Raw genomic sequence first — 20,445 nt, forward strand, 5'->3', positions numbered from 1 at the left:
ATCACGGCGCTGCACGTAAACAAGGGAGGAGCACACTCTGATTTTTTTTCTTTTTTTCCACTTTGTTTGCACTTTTTTCCTCTTTTTTTGCTCCGCAACAATTTTGAGTTTGGAACTATTTTTCTTCTGCGGATGGCTCGAAAGTTGGGGAGTCCTACTCTGTCACGACTCGGAGTATCGCGTGATCTGGAAATCAAAAATAAAGCAACAATTACTGGACTCGGACTAGGACAGGTGGCGGAGATGAATCTGGTGGAATCTCGGACTAGTGGCGGCGATGAATCTGGTGGAAATTGGACTGGTGATGGATATATGTTGCAGGTGAACTCAGAGCGTGATGACGGCGGATATGTGGTGGTGTATATGGACTCGGATTGGTGGTGAATATGTGGTGGTGAATATGGCAGTGACGATGGAAGTTGGTGTGGTGGTGGTATATGGCAGCGGCGATGTGATAACCTGTGAACAGAACTCGAAACTCTAAAGTACTAGACGCTAAGACCAGCAACTTGACACGACGATGCAACCGCAAATTCAACAAAGCAAATACAGAAAATATTATGCAAGGGCTCAGATTGGTTCGGATAGGATGAACTAACCCTAATTTTTTTGGCTTTTTCATGGACTATATGTATGAAGAACAGACTCGATCTAAACTACGAAAAACTGTAAAATCTCATCGAGCAACCTGGAAATCTGATACCACTTGATAGAGGCGAAGGTGTCCCGATGTTTCAATGAGATGGTGGCTATCGTTTTCTGTGGGAGTCGACCTTGACGATCCGACTACGAACGTGCGAGACGTCGTGCCTTAGCAATCGCTAAACCAACTTCCGAGGGTTATTGACCACGCTGGAGCACGATCAACCTGACCACGAGGGTCTGTTTCCTGCGAGCAAACAAAGAACAAGCAAGAAACTAAGATTGCAATCTAGATATTGCGAATATAAGATGAAAGCTTTATTGATCAAGGTGGGGTTCTGTGACGTCTTGGTCTGGTCGTTGGACACAAACGAAGTACGCGAAGTTGGAGCTATGGAGAACTTTTAATCTAAACAAAACCCAAAGTCTAAACGATGCCCTAAGGGCTGTATATATGGAGGAAGAGGGGGGGATTTTGTGGCCCTTGGAGGAGGGGTCCGAAACCAACCCTATGTCTTGTTTCCCCACACATACAGACTCTAAAAACAGCCTATACTTAAGTATTTCGAAAATACATGGGCCTGGCCCAATAATAAGGTGACGCAACACCTAAAATAGCCTCTGGACGAAATTTATGAAGTGGCATCTTGTATATTTCGTCCAAGGCTTCATGCACTCCTTATGGTGGCTTCAAAGTCCTAAAATCATCACTTGTAACTCTGTTCTGGATCCCCTTGCGCATGCCATCATCTCCACGCTTGAACTTGTTCCAAGGTTCATCTTTCTTGTCCAAGCTAGGCCCTTCATTTGTAAGCAAGACAAATGTATGCAATTTAGGCAGCATCATATTCTCATGAACATTAGAATCGTTACCAAGAAACGAAAGTACCTGATAATTCAATTGGCGTGCGCGAGCTCTAGTAATTGGTCCAGTATGTATAGCAGCAGGTGCTGTGGGTGTAACAATTCTATTGATGTCCTCATCAGATCATAAGTCAGGGGCATACGTGATTGAGTCTTCGGGTGCCTTCTCCTCATGACCTCATTTGATTCGTTTAGATTCATCAAGAGCTGAAAAGCCTCTGCTTGAAGCTGCTAAGCCCGAGCGTCCAAAGCCGCCCGTTCTGCAGCCATCTGGACGTCCTCCGCCGCCAAGTTTTCCTTGGCTTGAGCTACCTCCCCACGTAACCGTGCCACCCCCGCATCATGCTGAGCTTTGTCTGCCGGTTCAACCACGGCGGTCGATAGGGTCGTCATCCTATCCATGAGATCCATCAGCACCTGAGCCGGCGGGCACGTGGTGTCTCCTGACCTAGCCGCTGTCGATCCGGTGGTTATCGCAGCCGCAGCCGTAGAGTTTTGAGCGGGCTGCGCACCAGTCATGAAGATCTCCGCTTTGTTCGGCGGCTCAAAGGGGTCGGGAATACTGCTGCCATCAGAACAGCCCCCAAGCCCGCCATCTTGTAGTTGATACAATGAATCCGTCTCACCTGTGGACGACTCGCCGTCAGAGTGAACGGCCGTCTCACCGCCATCCACAGATCCTTCAGAAAACTCCCCTCCATGGATGCAACGCACGAAGGCACGCCTCACGGCGGGATGAGTCCGGGCGGATCTCGCACGCTGAGCCGTCTTGATGAGGTCAGTGTAGATGTCCGGCTCAGGGCCCGGCTCGCCGATCCGGCCGATGAAGACGTGGATTCCGCCAAAGGGGACCCGGTACCCGTACTCAATTGAGCCGGCATCGGGCCCCCAGCCTGCGTCGTTGATGTAGAGCTTGCGGCGACGACTCTTGGTCATCCGGCCCACAGCATATCTGAGGGAGTCCTGGATTAGGGGGTGTTCGGGTAGCCGGACAATACCTTCAGACGGACTCCAGGACTATGAAGATGCAAGATTGAAGACTTCGTCCCGTGTCCTGATGGGACTTTCCTTGGCATGGAAGGCAAGCTTGGCGATGCGATATTCAAAGATCTCCTACCATTGTAACCGACTCTGTGTAACCCTAACCCTATCCGGTGTCTGTATAAACCGGAGGGTTGTAGTCCGTAGGACAGAATCAACTCCGTACACAACAATCATACCATAGGCTAGCTTCTAGGGTTTAGCCTCCTTGATCTCGTGGTAGATCTACTCTTGTACTACCCATATCATCAATATTAATCAAGCAGGAGTAGGGTTCTACCTCCATCGAGAGGGCCCGAACCTGGGTAAAACAAAGTGTCCCCTGTCTCCTGTTACCATCCGGCCTAGATGCACAGTTCGGGACCCCTACCCGAGATCTGCCGGTTTTGACACCGACATTGGTGCTTTCATTGAGAGTTCCACTGTGTCGTCGCCTTTAGGCCCGATGGCTCCTTCGATCTTCAACAACAATGCAGTCCAGGGTGAGCCTTTTCTCCCCGGACAAATCGTCATCTTTGGCGGCTTCGCACTGCGGGCCAATTCGCTTGGCCACCTCGAGCAGATCGAAAGCTACGCCCCTGGCCATCAAGCTAGGTTTGGAAGCCTAAACTACACGGCCGACGTCCGCGGAGACTTGATCTTCGACGGATTCGAGCCACAGCCAAGCGCGCCGCACTGTCTCGATGGGCATGATATAGCTCTGCCGCCGAACAGCGCTTTGGAGGCCGCACATGCACCGGTTCTGACCATTGATTCAGAGCCCACTGCGCCAATCGAGGATGAGCGGTTGGACATCACCTCAGGGGCTGCGATCCCAAAAGCGATCGAGCCGAACGCTAGCCCCGCACTCTGCACAACCCGTGACTCCAAGGGTCCGGACTCCATCCCGGACTCCGAACCCCCCACGCCCTTACCAATCGAATTTGATTGGGCGCCGATGATGGAGTTCACTGCCGCAGACATCTTTCAGCACTCGCCCTTCGGCGACATCCTGAATTCTCTAAAGTCTCTCTCATTGTCAGGAGAGCCCTGGCCGGACTACGGTCAGCAAGGATGGGATGCGAACGATGAAGAAATCCAAAACCCACCCACCACCCACTTTATAGCCACTGTCGACGATCTAACCGACATGCCTGACTTCAGCTCCGAAGACATCGACAGCATGGATGACGATGGAGGAGATACCGACGAACCAACGCCCATAGGGCATTGGACAGCCACCTCATCTCACGATGTGTACATGGTGGACACCCCTAAGGGAAGCGACAACGAGGAAAAAGGGGATGGGACGAGAGATCGACCCCCCGAAAAGCAATCAAGGCATCGGCGCAAACGCCGGCCCAAGCCCCGCCTCGACAAAAACACAGCCATAGAGCAAGACGAGCCAGTAGACGACGAGCAGGCCTTAGAGCAACCGTCCGAACAGGGCAACACGGATAGAGAAACCAAACATCCCTCCCCCGGCGAAAACGGCATTCCGGATGACCTCACGCCAAATAAACCTATGGAGCAGAAAAATCTCCATGAGAGGCTCGTTGCAACTGCACGCAGCCTAAAAAAGCAGAAGCGGAAGCTAAAAACAGCGGAAGATGCACTCCGGATCAGATGGAGCAAGGTAATCAATGCCACAGATAAGTACGGTGACAGTCGCCACACTAAAAGCTATCCAAAAAGAAAGCTGCTGCCTGAATTCGACGAAGAGGCCTCAGAGCCCTCGCATTCAAAAAACGAAAAAGCTGCACGGTCGGATAGACGACCCCAGAAAGCGACAAGCGGCGCTGCACCTAAATCGGCATGCGACCCTCTTAAGGATTCGCATCATGGCCCAGTCAGGTCCATTTATGGGCCAAGAAAGCAAGCTCTCGTAAGCAACGCTATGAAGCCATCATCAGAGTCCGGCATACCCAAATACAGGGGTGCCGCACACCCCCTATGTTTCACCGATGAGGTCCTGGACTACGAATTCCCAGAGGGATTCAAACCCGTAAACATAGAGGCATACGATGGAACAACAGACCCTGGAGTCTGGATCGAGGATTATATCCTCCACATACACATGGCTAGAGGAGATGATCTCCACGCCATAAAATATCTACCCCTCAAGCTTAAAGGGCCAGCCCGGCATTGGCTTAAAAGCCTTCCCGAAAACTCAATTGGAAGCTGGGAAGAGCTCAAGGATGCTTTCTGAGCAAACTTTCAAGGGACCTATGTCCGCCCTCCGGATGCAGACGATCTTAGTCACATAACTCAACAACCCGGAGAATCAGCTCGGCAGTTCTGGAATAGATTCCTCACTAAAAAGAATCAGATACTCGACTGTACGGATGCCGAAGCCTTAGCAGCTTTCAGACATAACGTCCGAGACGAATGGCTCGCCAGACACCTCGGCCAAGAAAAGCCAAGAACAATGGCCGCACTAACAAGCCTCATGACCCGCTTTTGTGCAGGAGAGGACATCTGGTTGACAACGTGCGGCCCCAGCGACCCAAGTACATCCGAAACCAGGGATGGAAATGGAAGACCGCGACGCAACTAGGACCATCGCTGGACTAAGGACAAAAGTCCGAAGAGCACGACAGTCAACGCCGGATTCAAAGGCTCACGCCAAAATCAGGAAAAATCGCCCCCCAGGATAACAGGGACGATCCATCCAACTTAAATAAAATCCTGGACAGGATATGTCAGATACACAGCACTCCCGGGAAGCCTGCTAACCATACCCACAGAGACTATTGGGTCTTCAAACAATCAGGCAGACTCAATGCCGAATGCAAGGGGCTCGACACACCAAGTGAAGACGAGGACGAACCCCAACAACAGAGCACCAGGAAACAAAAGAACTTCCCACAAGAAGTAAAAACAGTGAACTCACTTCACATAACAAAACACGCGGTGCCCGTAAAGGTACGCACCACACGGCCCATCCCCAAAGGATCCTGCCACTGGTTGTCAAAACCGATCACTTTCGATCAGCTAGATTATTCTAGGAATATCAAGAATGTAGGATGGACTGCCTTGATACTCGATCCAATAATTGGCGGATTCAAATTTTCAAATGTCCTTATGGACGGCGGCAGCGGACTAAACCTGATATATCAGGATACAATACAGCACATGGGGATAAACCCAGCAAGAATCCGCCGCAGCAAAACCTCCTTTCAAGGGGTAATACCTGGTCCGGACACCCATTGTACGGGTTTTCTCTGGCTCACATTCACATTCAGCTCTGCCGATAACCTCCGCCACGAAAAGCTGACCTTCCACGTCGTCCCGTTCTCAAGTCGCTATCAAGCACTACAGGGACGTGAAGCTTTCGCTCGATTTAACGCAATACCACATTATGCATCTCTTACGCTTAAGATGCCCGGTCCACGAGGCATCATCTCTTTAATGGGGAAGCACTAAAAGTACGCCCCCCAAGCAAAGGACAGTGTGGCCGCTTTAACAGCCCCACAGCAAAATGGCCTCGTCATTTAAAGACCACGAACGCGGATAGACGAGTTCGGTGCAAAATCGTCATTGACGCAGGCCTAGAAGCCATATACCCCCGCACAAGGGGCTCCACGCATATACAATAAGAGACAATAAAGCTCAAACTTACATATCTTACTTTATACTTTGCTTATTTTAAACTTTTTCGGCACGACTCGTTTTGAACTCAGTTCCTCTCTTTTACAGATAAACATCGTGCGACGCCCGTCCAGGATACGGCACAACGGAGGCACAGGCGCAGACGTGCAGTAGGGACCCGTCCTAAAGGATTCTTTTTAGATTAAGACCTTGCGTAAACCTTTTTTACTGTCTCTTGTTGCTACCCATCCCCTGGTTCTTTCTTTCTAACATAACCAAGGAGGAGGCTGGCGTCTTGGCATATGGCCACGTCAGAATTTTTGCACGTACCTGGACACTAGGGGTTTTTTCAATAAAGAATGTTGCTTGGCCCGCACTCATAAAGACCGAACACCTTAGGGAGTGTTCAGCGTCGCGAGTTTTGGCACTATATGCATCAGCTCCGAATCATGTCTTTGGTCAAATGTTGGGTTGCCCGGCTCCTTAGTTCGGCTACCTTATGTTCCGCTCTATCGGCTAAGGTAGCACCAGGAGAACTACTGCGATTGTGCCCTCGGTTCGGCCAGGGCGAGCACCTCAGTAGAGAAAGCCGAAAACTGACTGTCATGATGTAGCGCGAGACTGGTCAGCCACTCGATGACCGATCGGAATCTATAGGATTCCTCCGCTTTGACGAAGGACCGCTTCCCGGTCAGGCACATACGCGCCCCGAATTCGGACGAGCGTAGTTGCCACCAAGGAGCTACCTAGAGAGTCTCATTTTCAAACTCCTATGGCTAAGTGAAAGTGTTAAAGCATTATAGTCCGGTTGCCTGGCCCGCTGCGCTATCACCTCCTTTGTAGGACCAAGACGTTGGGTTAAGTGTGAGAATGCGTCTTCTGCGAGCACCCCCGCACTATGTGCGGGGGGCTGAAGCCAACGACTACCATCTTTCAGATTCTATACATATATATATATCTTAAAACGGCCGATTAGAAGGTGTTTACAATACTTGGAGGCACAAGTATAAAATAAGCCACTACAGTTTATCAAAATATTACTTTATAATTACATATGCTATCATAACATAGCATCTTTCGAGCACTGCGTCTCTATTACACGAGCGCCTTGAAGAACTTCCTGAAAATAGTGCTCGGAAGGTACTCGGCTTTGGTCCGAATCTCGGGACGCAACAACAGTGGTCTCCATCTCTGCCCAGTATGTCTTAACACGGGCAAGAGCCATCCGTGCGCCCTCTATGCATGCTGACCTCTTAATTGCATTTATACGCGGCACCGCGTCAAGGAATTGCTGCACCAAGCCGAAATAACTCTTCGGCTCCGATCTCCCCGGCCACAGATGATCCACGACGTACTTCATGGCGAGTCCGGACAACCTATTCAGTTCGGCCCATTGAGCCAAACGATCATCCACTGCCAGTGGACGTTCTGGATTATGAAACTACGACCAGAAAAGCCTTTCCACTTCGCAATCTTTCTGATCTCGAAAGTGTTCGGTCGCATCAGCGGCACTTGTTGCCAAGTCCAGATAGGTGTCCTTCACACTCCACATCCGGTCCAACGGAGCAAACTTTGGATCACAAAACTTCCTCCGCAGCATAAAGGGCTTTCCAGCCGCAATCTGTTCGGCCTGACGCAGCTCCTCTTTCGCAGCTCTCATCGCAGAGCGGGCGTCCTTGGCATCAGCAACGGCCTTCTCTAAGTCCGTCTGTTTTGCTTGGTCTTCTTTTTCAAGAAGCCTGCAACGATCGGTAGCACTTTTTAACTTTTCGGCCATCTCGGCCATCTCCTCTTTGCTTCGGCAATGAGCAGCCTGTTCGGCTCTCAGCTCTTCAAGGGCCTTCTTGGCATCCGCATCGCTTTTTCTGGCTTGCTCCTTCTCTCAGGCAAGTTCTGCCCTAAGATTCTCCACGGCGGCCGCACCATCTGCGTCAAGCACACACATTATAAGACACTGGCATGAAGCTCCTCTCACTTGGCGCCGCCCGAAGAATTACATACCTTGAGCCTCATCAAGCCGCTTGTTGACAAGCGCGATGTCGGCATCTGCCACGTCCAGTTGCCGCTTTAGTTCGACCACATCATTAGTCCGGCTTGATTCCGGACACCTCGCCACCTACATTCAAAGGCGACACCTTAGACCTGGGATCATGATCCTCTATGTGCCATCATTTCTTGACAACACGCAGAGTCTCAGGGGCTGCTATCTACACAGGGTGCATCTTATTTATGCGCAACTGGCAAAAGTGTACATTATCTAACGTACCTCAAAACCCGTCAGTAAACTTTTGACGGCCTCATGCAATCCGTTTTCTGCGGATGAAATCCTTTCAATCACCGTGCCCATCAATGCACGATGCTCCTCTGCGATAGAAGCTCGCCCCAGCAGAATCTTTAGCTCTTCCGGCCAAGCACCAGATGGTGCCGGACTTGTCCTATGGCCTCTTTCGAAGGCCGGACGCAGAGAACTTCGGGGGGCCGCACTGCCACATTCCGCCCCTGCTGGATTTCGGAGAAACTCTTCGCAACGACACCTCAGGGTCGCCTGCCTTGCTAGGCGGCACGGCAGGGGGAGGCGTCCCGCTCTCCATCATCTCCGGAAGAAGATCCCCCGAAGACAAACTCTGCTGAGAAGGGCTGAGGACCGAGCTACAAGGTAAAATTTCAGTTAATCTTCTCATATATAAATCAAAGATTTCTCTCATCATTCAAAAGGAAAACCTCTCTCTACTTACGGCTCGCTGGAGGGCTGATCCCCTTGAGGGCATAGTCCGGCCGAGGAACTCCCCAGCGCCGGACCCTCTGACGAGGATTTTCTCCCCCGTTTCGAGACCATGGTTTCCGGGTCGTCAGAGGTGGCTCTCTTCTTCCCCTCAGGAGAGGAATTGTCGGTTCCTCCCTTCGGAACAACCTCCTTCGAGGAGGCCGTAGCTTTCTTGTCGTCCCCCTCCAAAGGCATTGTCTCCAGCATCCTGACCAGCACAGGATCCGGCCTGGTTTCAGGAAGGGGAGCCAGACACCTGATCAGCTTTGCCTTCGCTATCCACTCCTGTTCAAAAGGACGGCTCTTTTAGGGGCAAGTTTATGATAATTATACGGATAAGAAGGTCCGGGCACAAGGTTGCTTACTTGAGTATCCGGGCGATTGCAGCTTAGACCTGAGTCCTCGGTTAAATCCGGACACATCTCTTGTGATCCGAAGAACAGTCTATACATCTCCGCAGGCGTTGCGCCCATGAAGTTCTGGAGAGCTCGCGGTCCCTCTGGATTAAACTCCCACAGGCGAAGGGGGCGATGTTTGCCGGGCAATATTCGGCGAATCAGCATGACCTGCGTCGCCTTGACCAGGTTGAGGTCTCCTTCTAAGAGATCCCTAATGCGGCCCTGCAGCAGGGGTACGTCTTTGGGCAATCCCCAATCTAATCCTTTGTTGACCCATGACGCTAGCCGTGATGGGGGACCCGAGCGAAAGGCAGGAGGCGCCGCCCACTTGGCGCTCCTGGGAGCGGTGATATAGAACCATTCTCGTTGCCACAAGCCGAGCTCTTCTTGAAAGGAGCCCTCGGGCCATGGAGCATCAACATTCTTGCTGATGACAGCACCTCCGCACTCTGCGTGCCATCCCTCGATCATCTTCGGCTCCACTCCATAGGTCTTAAGCCATAAACCGAAGTGAGGAGTAACGCGGAGGAACGCTTCGCACACAATGATGAATGAGGAAATATGGAGGATGGACTCCAGAGCTAAGTCATGAAATTCCAGCCCGTAATAGAACAGAAGCCCCCTCACGAAGGGATCCATTGGGAAGCCTAACCCCCGAAGGAAGTGAGACATGAACACTACGCTCTCGCCAGGCTGGGGGCTAGGAATAGCTTGCCCTTGAACAGGCAACCTATGCGGAATTTCGGCGGTCAAGAACTTAGCCTCTCTCAACTTTATCACGTCCCCCTTCGTGATGGAGGAGGGCATCCATCGGCCTTGGAGGTCGGAACCGGACATTGTCGAAGGTCCGAAGCACCTGGAACCTGAAGCCTAGGGTGTTGGAACTCGAGGCGACGGGCGAACTTGAGATTGAAAAAGGGAGTAAGGCCTTGGTCTCTTTATAAGAGGTTGAATACCAAGAGCCCTCCCCGTAACCGTTTGGGACTCACCTTTAACCGAGAAAACATGCTAACGGGCATGATTGGGTTACCCACATCCGTATTGATGAGGATCCCGTAAAGGGAGGGTGGCACACGATCTCTGCTTTGACAAGACGTGCCAAGAAAACCGCCTCGCAAAACATGCTGAGGTGGAAAAGTAAAAGCGATTCGAGTAAAGGACTTGGCTGTAGTGTGATGGCGCACTGCAGAATACGTCAGTAGATTTGATTTGTGTCAATATTATTCTCTCTATGGCAATATGTGGAAACTTATTCTACAGAGCCGGACAGTACTCTTGGTGATTACAATCTTCTACGAAGGACTTGGAGGAGGAATCCGCCTTGCAATGCCGAAGACAATTTGCGCGCCGGACTCGTCGTCATTGAAGCCTGGTTCAGGGGCTACTGAGGGAGTCCTGGATTAGGGGGTGTTTGCGTAGCCGGACAATACCTTCAGCCGGACTCCAGGACTATGAAGATGCAAGATTGAAGACTTCGTCCCGTGTCTGGATGGGACTTTCCTTGGCGTGGAAGGCAAGCTTGGCGATGCGATATTCAAAGATCTCCTACCATTGTAACCGACTTTGTGTAACCCTAACCCTATCCGGTGTCTATATAAACCGGAGGGTTGTAGTCCGTAGGACAGAATCAACTCCGTACACAACAATCATACCATAGGCTAGCTTCTAGGGTTTAGCCTCCTTGATCTCGTGGTAGATCTACTCTTGTACTACCTGTTGGAAATATGCCCTAGAGGCAATAATAAAAGTGTTATTATTATATTTCTTTGTTCATGATAATAGTCTTTTATTCATGCTATAACTGTATTATCCGGAAATCGTAATACACGTGTGAATACATAGACCACAATATGTCCCTAGTAAGCCTCTAGTTGACTAGCTCGTTGTGATCAACATATAGTCATGTTTTCCTGGCTATGGACATTGGATGTCGTTGATAACGGGATCACATCATTAGGAGAATGATGTGATGGACAAGACCCAATTCTAAGCATAGCACAAAGGTCGGTTAGTTCGTTTGCTAGAGCTTTTCCAATGTCAAGTATCTCTTCCTTAGACCATGAGATTGTGTAACTCCCGGATACCGTAAGAGTGCTTTCGGTGTACCAAACGTCACAACGTAACTGGGTGACTATAAAGGTGCACTACAGGTATCTCCAAAAGTCTCTGTTGGGTTGACACGGATCGAGACTGGGATTTGTCACTCCGTATGACGGAGAGGTATCTCTGGGCCCACTCGGTAATGCATCATCACAATGAGCTCAAAGTGACCGAGTGTTTGATCACGGGATCATGCATTGCGGTACGAGTAAAGTGACTTGCTGGTAACGAGACTAAACAAGGTATTGGGATACCGACGATCGAGTCTCGGGCATGTAACGTACCGATTGACAAAGGGAATTGCATACGGGGTTTGATCGAATCCTCGACATCGTGGTTCATCCGATGACAACATCGAGGAGCATGTGGGAGCCAACATGGGTATCCAGATCCTGCTGTTGGTTATTGACCTGAGGTTGTCTCGGTCATGTCTGCATGTCTCCCGAACCCGTAGGGTCTACACACTTAAGGTTCGGTGACGCTAGGGTTATCAAGAAGACAAGTATGTGATTACCGAATGTTGTTCAGAGTCCCGGATGAGATCCCGGACATCACGAGGAGTTCCGGAATGGTCCGGAGGTAAATATTTATATAAGGAAAGTGGTTAAACGGACACCGGAAAGTTTCGGTGGCATACCGGTATTGTACCGGGGCCACCGGAAGTGTTCTGGGGGTCCACCGGGTGGGGCCACCCCTCCCGGGGGGGCCACATGGGCTGTGTGGGAGAGGGAGCCAGCCCCTAGTGGGCTGGGCGCGCCTCCCCACCTAGGCCCATGCGGCTAGGGAAAGGGGAGGGGAAACCCTAAAGGGGGCACCCCCCTAGCTTGGGGGGCAAGCCACCCTTTTCCCTCTCCCTTTGGCCGCCGCCCCCCTCTAGGGTTTCCCCTAGAGGGCCGGCCCCCTTGCCCCTCTCCTCCTATATATAGAGGGGTGAGGGGAGGGCTGCTGTACACACAACTCAAGGCGCAGCCCCTCCCCTCCCCAACACCTCTCCTCCTCCGTACATGCTTGGCGAAGCCCTGTCGGAGTACTTCTGCACCAACTACACCACGCCGTTGTGCTGCCGTTGGAGCTGCCTCCCTCAACCTCTCCTTCCTCCTTGTTGGATCAAGACGGAGGAGACGTCGTCCGTCCCGTACGTGTGTTGAACGCGGAGGTGCTGTCCGTTCAGCACTTGGTCATCGGTGATTCAAATCACGACGAGTACGACTCCATCATCACCATCCCCTTGAACGCTTCCGCACTCGATCTACAAGTGGTATGTATATGCAAACTCTTCCCCTTGACTCGTTGCTTAGATGAACTCGTAGATGGATCTTGGTGAAACCGTAGGAATTTTTTAATTTTCTGCAACGTTCCCCAACACTACCCATATCATCAATATTAATCAAGAAGGAGTAGGGTTTTACCTCCATCGAGAGGGCCCGAACCTGGGTAAAACAAAGTGTCCCCTGTCTCCTGTTACCATCCGGCCTAGATGCACAGTTCGGGACCCCCTACCCGAGATCCGCCGGTTTTGACACCGACAAGGTGTATCTGGGCACATGTGAGCCAGCGGGGAACTCACGAGGCCCTACCTCAAGGCAAGTTGCGCCTGAATCTTCTGGCTCGGGGTGCGCTTATGAAACCTGTGTGGTGGGGTGACCAACACCAGATGAACCTCCGGAGATCATCGCATGTGAAGGACGAACACCAAAGACCCCAGGAGGTGACATGAACGGGGCCGGCCCACCTGATAGAGCTCAGCCATTGGGTTTATTGACGCTGTAGGGACAGACCCGAGCACAGACGTCGTGCCCAGTCTTCTCATGCAACAATCCTACAGAGAGACACCTGGCGCGCGGCTCCCGTGTTGGTGAGTTGCCGAACTACAGTCGTATGAATCGGGTCGTGCACCCTTACTTATCCACTTGCGATTAGCTCATGTGAGAACAAGGCACCAAGGACCCCGAGAGGTGACACGCAAGGAAGCTGGGCCGCGGGACAGAGCTCGGTCACTTGGGTTTCACAATGCTGCAAGGACGGACCAGAGCACAGACGTCGTGCCAGTCCTTAATCATGAGGTGCTCGCGGGCAGGTTTGTGAGGGCGCAGTGACATTCATTGTGTCGAGGCTCCAGACATACAAGTTGAAATACTTAGGGAATTCATAGAAAGGCAGAGCCAGTTCTGATACATGCGCGAAATGATACGGCCGCATGGGCGGGCCTCGATAGCCCGATGATAATGCAGCCCAAGGGGCACCCTCAATCTAAACAAACCAAAATGTCACTTGGCACCATTGTTGTAGAAGCGTCGAGGTAGCTGAAGAAATGTGCCACATAAGCTGCTCCTCACGAGCTGGATGGCTCTAGAGGCCTGGGGAGCTCGTGAGGCCTGTCGGGCTCGCAAGGGTCCTGGACGTCCTCAGACATGACCGCCTGGCGCCTGGCCTCGTGAGATGCCATAGTACGCTGCGCAAAGTGCTGGTACGAGGTGCCCATGATCAGCAGGACAAATGGCATGCAGACGTAGTTGCAGGAATAACCCTCGCTCCGGCAGACACGGGACGGCCAGAAGAGGTCCTGTGAAGCGGCCATGTTGAGACCCATGTCAAGGGCTGGAGCTGCACTAGGAGGTCGTGTGGGGCGACGCTCGCCGTGCATGGCCCTTGCCTCCAGAAGCTCCTTGATCGCATTGGTGATGAATTCTCGTGCACCTGGCGCCTCGCGCCTCGCTCCTTGCTCATGGGGGCGCATTGAAGCACGCCTCCAAGTGGTGCCCGAGCACCTCCCTCGTCACACTGGTCAGGTTAGAGGCTCTCCGGATGCAAACCCCCAAGCCTGTCCTGAGGGAAGCATCGGGCATGCCTTCCTATGTGGGAGGAAGGGGCGCCCCAATAGCAGGCGTGGAGCCTGAGGCACCATCAGCAGGCGCCCCAGCCTCCTGATGACTCTTGGGGAGAAGTTGCTTCTTCTTCTTGGGGGTGGCCTCGGGAGGTAGGACGGCGCCCTCATCGTCAGAATTTTTGGTCGTGGGCAGCTTGGTAGGCGCGCTCGAGAGAGCAGACTGCATCCTTCTCATCACAGGTGACCGTGATGATGCCGCCGCACCCTGGTATCTTGTGGACGTTGTAGCCATGCTGGGTTGCTGCATTGAACTTGGTGAGGGGAGGGTACCCAAGGATGGCGTTGTACGGGAGGCCGATGTGGGCGACGTTGAAGTCGATGAGCTCAGTGTGTTAGTTGTCACACGTGCCGAAGGTGACGGGAAGGTGCACCTGTCCCAGGGGTATGGTGAAGCCGTTGGTCACCCCTCAGAAGGGCTTGGTGGGCAGGAGCTGGTCATAAGGCACTTGGAGCGTCTCAAACATCTCAACAAAGAGAACATTGAGCCCCGCGCCATCGTCGATGAGGGTCTTGGTGATGAGAACATTGCTGACGGTGGGCGTGTAGAGCATGGGAAGTACGCTTGCGGCAGCTAAGCACTTGAGGTGGTCCTTGGAGTCAAAGGTGATGGCGCACCGCGAACACTTGAGGGGACGCGGGGCCTCAAGCCTCGGGAGGGCCCCGTTCACTTCATGAGCGAACTGCTTGAAGGTGCTATGTGAGAAAGGGGCCTGAGCACCACCCAGGATGTAGGCGATCGCACAAGGTTCTTGGAAGCCCCAAGCCCCATCATCTTGTCAGCTGTCGTCGTTCCTCCTTGGCAGTGGCGGCAGCGGAGGGAGGACGGCATTGCCCTGGCGCACCCGCGAGCAACTTCCCGGTCAGTCACCCATCCTAAAACTACTCCAAGCTGAGCATGCTTAACTTTGGAGTTCTATCTGAATGGTCTCCTGAAAAAGAAGGAATTCCTTAGTGATATGAGTAGTCTATCATCCTAATAAGACAGGCTGTCACATACACCCCCACTCAGAGGAAACGATGAAGGTCCCATCACGAGGCTCATCACACCAGTGATCATCGCTAGGCTGGTCGCGCCAGTCCTGACGAGGGTTGCCGTGGTCCCAGCGGGCTCCACCACGGTCTCCTCCACGGTCGTAGGCACGATCACTGCGCTCGAGGTGTGATGAGGACATCAATACCATTTTTACACCCACAACCCCTGCTACTATACATACTAGACCAATTACTAGAGCTCGCGCACGTTAATTAAATTATTAGGTACTTTTGTTTCTTGGTAATGATTCTAATGTTCATGAGAATATGATGCTGCCTAAATTGGATACATTTGTTTTGCTCACAAATCACTATTGCAGGATACTGCTAAAGCAACACTACGATCAGAGACCCTTTGCCGAAAATGTGTGCGATGCAATAATCACAAACGATAGTGTAAAAACCCCTCAAAAAAGGTTCAAAACATTTGCGATGGCGGAGCCATCAAACATGGTTCAGATTTTAGTTGCGTGTGTGATGCAGGGTAGCCACGGGAAGCTATATCAATGTGTGTGCGATGCAGGACACACAGTTAATTCATTCGAACTATTTGTGATGAGGTAGAACAATAGAAACGGGCAACCATATAAATGTGTGTGTGATATACAGCATACGGTTCACTCGGACGAACTGTTTTCGATTAGGGAACACAATAGAAACGGTTCAACTTAACAAGATGTGTGTGATATGCGGCATACAGTTCACATGGATGAACTGTTTGCGATGAGCCAAAAGAACACAAACGAGTCATGTAAACAAGATGTATGTGATACGTGGCAAACAGCTGACTTGGATGAATTTTTTTGCGATGAGAAATTACACCACAGATGGTCAATACAGTTACTTTATGTGCGATTCTGTGTGTACAAAAAACTGAAAAATGCAAACTAGTTGCTTGCAGTGGCTAGGAGTATCGCACACGATGCGTCTGCGAGTACTCATGTGCGATGATTAGTATGTTACACATATGTTTCCTTATTTTAACATGTGTGTGAATTTGCAATATGGACAGTTAATATGCAAATGCCTTCTGGACATCGGGCACACGCTTAAACTCAATGAACTGTGTACGATATTAATACTTTCCATGAAAATTAATGAACTTGGGTAACAACATTTGAGTAACATATATATAGTGGTTACACTATTTGACAAAAGGAGGATCTTCGTAACACGACTTTGACAACCATATGGTCCATATACATACATACTTAACATAGTAACAACTTTCACATTTTAAGAGGCCAAGGGCCAACAACCATATGGTCCATATCTACATACTTAACATATATAGTACTCCAGAAAGATCATGGATGTCGCCTAGAGGGGGGTGAATAGGTGTTTTAAAATAATTACGAGTTAGGTTTGAACAAATGCGGAATAAACCTAGCGGTTAATTTGTCAAGCACAAAACCTAAAACAACTAGGCTCACCAATGTGCACCAACAACTTATGCTAAGCAAGATAAGCAACTATGAGATAGCAAGATATATGACCAACAACAATATGGCTATCACAAAGTAAAGTGCATAAGTAAAGAGCTCGGGTAAGAGATAACCGAGGCACGTGGAGACAATGATGTATCCCGAAGTTCACACCCTTGCGGATGCTAATCTCCGTTTGGAGCGGTGTGGAGGCACAATGCTCCCCAAGAAGGCACTAGGACCACCGTAATCTCCTCATGCCCTCGCACAATGCAAGATGCCATGATTCCACTAAGGGACCCTTGAGGGCGGTCACCGAACCCGTACAAATGGCAACCCTTGGGGGCGGTCACCAAACCCGTACACTTTGGCAACCCTTGGGGGCGGTCACTGGTACCCATCAAATTGCTCGGGGCGATCTCCACAACCTAATTGGAGACCCCGATGCTTGCCCGGAGCTTTACACCACAATGATTGAGCTCCGAACACCACCAACCGTCTAGGGCGCCCAAGCACCCAAGAGGAATAATCTCAAGGGTACCAAGCACCCAAGAGTAATAAGCTTCTCAACATGTAACTTCCACGTATCACGTGGAGAATTCAAAACCGATGCACCAAATGCAATGGCAAGGGCACACAGAGTGCCCAAGTCCTTCTCTCTCAAATCCCACCGAAGCAACTAATCCTATGGAGGAAAATGAGAGGAAGAACAAGAAGGAGAACACCAAGAACTCCAAGATCTAGATCCAAGGGGTTCCCCTCACAAAGAGGAGAAAGTGATTGGTGGAAATGTGGATCTAGATCTCCTCTCTCTTTTCCCTCAAAAACTAGCAAGAATCCATGGAGGGATTGAGAGTTAGCAAGCTCAAAGAAGGTCAACAATGGGGGCAAAAACAAGCTCAACAGATAGGGAACCATTGGGGAAGAAGACCCCCTTAAATAGGTCCCCACGAATCTTCCCGTTATGTGCAGAATAACATAGGGGCGGTACAACCGCTATGAGCACCGGTACAACTGATAACATGCAATAAGCGGTACAACCTGCCCACAACCGCCCAACAACCGCACCACAATAGAGACTAGTCTGGTGGTAGAGCGGTACATGGCCGGTACAACCTTCGGACCAATTCTGGAGTGGTACAACCGCTCCAAACACCGGTTGTACCGGTCAACCGGTACAACCTCTCTATGGGGTGGTACAACCTCTCTGAGTAAAGCAAGTAAAATCAAAACAGCCACAACTTTCGCATGCGAGCTCCGAATTCGACGAAATCAAGTTTGTTGGAAAGCTAAGGACAAGAGCAAACACAATCTTGATAGAAAAAAAATCAAGAAATAGAAATTGAAAAAATAACTGAAATAAAATGGTGAGAACCCTTTCTCAATTGAGACCGGTAAAACACCAACACCGTAAACACAAAAGAAGATGCATATGAAATCGGTTTTCGATGAACTCGAGCTTTTCAAGAAGATGACCATGAGATCGAAATCTCACAAGGAGAAGAACCAAACAAGAACCAAGAGAGATGATGCAAGGATGCAATGGTTTGAGCTCTCGATGAACGATACGATCAAGCTACTCACTAGAGAGCCCCCTTGATAGTACGACAATCGATCCTACAACCTGGTCTCCCAACTACCACTATGAGACCGGTAAAATAGAAAACCTATCAAGGGCAAACCTTTGTCTTGCACATAGTCCACTTCAGCTAGATGATGACGATCTTGACTTCCTCAAGTTGGACCACCTTTCTTGATTGTGTTGGCTCGATGAAGACTAGTTGATTGCTCCCCCATAGTCCACTATGGGTGAGCCACTCTTCGGCACATCTTCACAATTCCATTAACACCACAATGGATGGAAAGCTTCAAGCTTGATTTATCCCCCATACTCCATTATGGGTGAACCACTCTTCGTGTTCTCCACTTGAACTTGCACTGCAAACTTGATGACGATCACCACTTGATGTCATCCTCCATGGGTTGTATGAGATCTTCCACTTGACGCAAGACCATGGAAACATACCTAACCCCACAAATAACTCGCGCGTAGACCATGGGTTAGTACAGAAAGCGTAATGGAGAATTCTTACCATACCATGGGATCACTTGATCCCTCTCGCTACTTCTTCTACACTTTGTGAGTTGATCAACTTGATTCACTCTTGACTTAGTCTTGATCAACCTTGAATCTTTCCAACTCTCTTCGTTTGGATGATGTCTTGAAGGTAAACATGAATGATTACACAATCTTCTTCTTCAAGACATGCTTGCAATAAGCTCAGCTCACACATGACCAATCTTTGGATAATTCCTTGAAAAGCACTTTGGCCATCTCATAAACTCCTTGAAAACAACACATGGACTTCAAGACAATCCTATGGACAAATCCTTCAAATATAACTCAAGGCAACCGTTAGTCCATAGAGATTGTCATCAATTACCAAAACCACACATGGGGGCACCGCATGTCCTTTCAATCTCCCCCATTTTGGTAATTGATGACAATCACTTTCAAGAGAGTTTATAAGGAATTATGCATCGCGGTTGTCCCCTTATACACATGGGGGCTCAGCTCACACATGCCGCCGGGTTGTCCCCTTATATACATGGGTTGACGCCCTGTGGCCTATAGAGTCCCGAACGGCTCATACAATGTGTCCGGCTCGGTGACATCTTTTACATGCCTTACTTTACAAGTCTTATTCATACATGGTGGTTTATACTTACGGGCCTTAAGCCACCTCTAGGCTTGGGCCTACTACACGCCTTATCATAAACCGCCACCTTGTATACTCTCCGGGCTTCCTTCAAGTAACCCGCCTTTGTGATTGACCCGACCCCTCCTGGGCGGGTCATTCCTGGTAGTCATATCCTCAACATTTAGTAAAAGCTTTATTGTGACTATAAGCATGAGGAGAATTTAGCATGGATTGCAACAAGGAAATACAATCTATCAAAGAGCAATTATCATAATTAAATTCATTGAAATCCAAGATAGTGGGTTCATTGCTATCTAAAGTTTTGACCTCTTCAATCCCACTTTTACCAATTTTTGCATCAAGATCTAAAAACTCCAAATTTTTGGTACACCTTCTAACGAAAGTTGACTCATCTCCAGTCCCATCATTAGCAAGATTCATATTGCAAAATAAGGATTTAATAGGGGACACATCAATTACTTTTATATCTTCATCTTTATTGTCATGAAAACTAGAAGAACACGCTTTCACAAAGCAATCTTTGTTAGCACGCATCCTAGAGGTTCTTTCTTTGCACTCATCAATGAAAATTCTCATGGCTTTGAGAGACTCATTGATACCATGCTTAGGTGGAATAGATCTAAGTTTCAAAGAATCAACATCGAGAGAAATTATATCCATGTTCCTAGCCAACTCATCAATCTTAAGCAATTTTTCTTCAAACAAAGCATTGAAACCCTTTTGCGAAGTAATAAATTCTTTAATACTAGATTCAAAATCAGAGGGCATCATATTATAATTTCCATAAGAATTTTTGTAGGAATTATCATAATTGTTAGGGGAATTACTAGGAAACGTCCTAGAATTAAAATTACCTCTATACGCGTTATTACCAAAATTGTTCCTACCAACAAAATTCACATCCATAGATTCATTATTATTCTCAATCAAATTAGACAAAGGCATGTCATTAGGATCAGTAGGAGCACTCTTATTAGCAAATAATTTCATAAGTTCATCC

The sequence above is a fragment of the Triticum aestivum genome, chromosome 6A (assembly GCF_018294505.1).
Source record: "Triticum aestivum cultivar Chinese Spring chromosome 6A, IWGSC CS RefSeq v2.1, whole genome shotgun sequence".
Taxonomy (NCBI): domain Eukaryota; kingdom Viridiplantae; phylum Streptophyta; class Magnoliopsida; order Poales; family Poaceae; genus Triticum; species Triticum aestivum.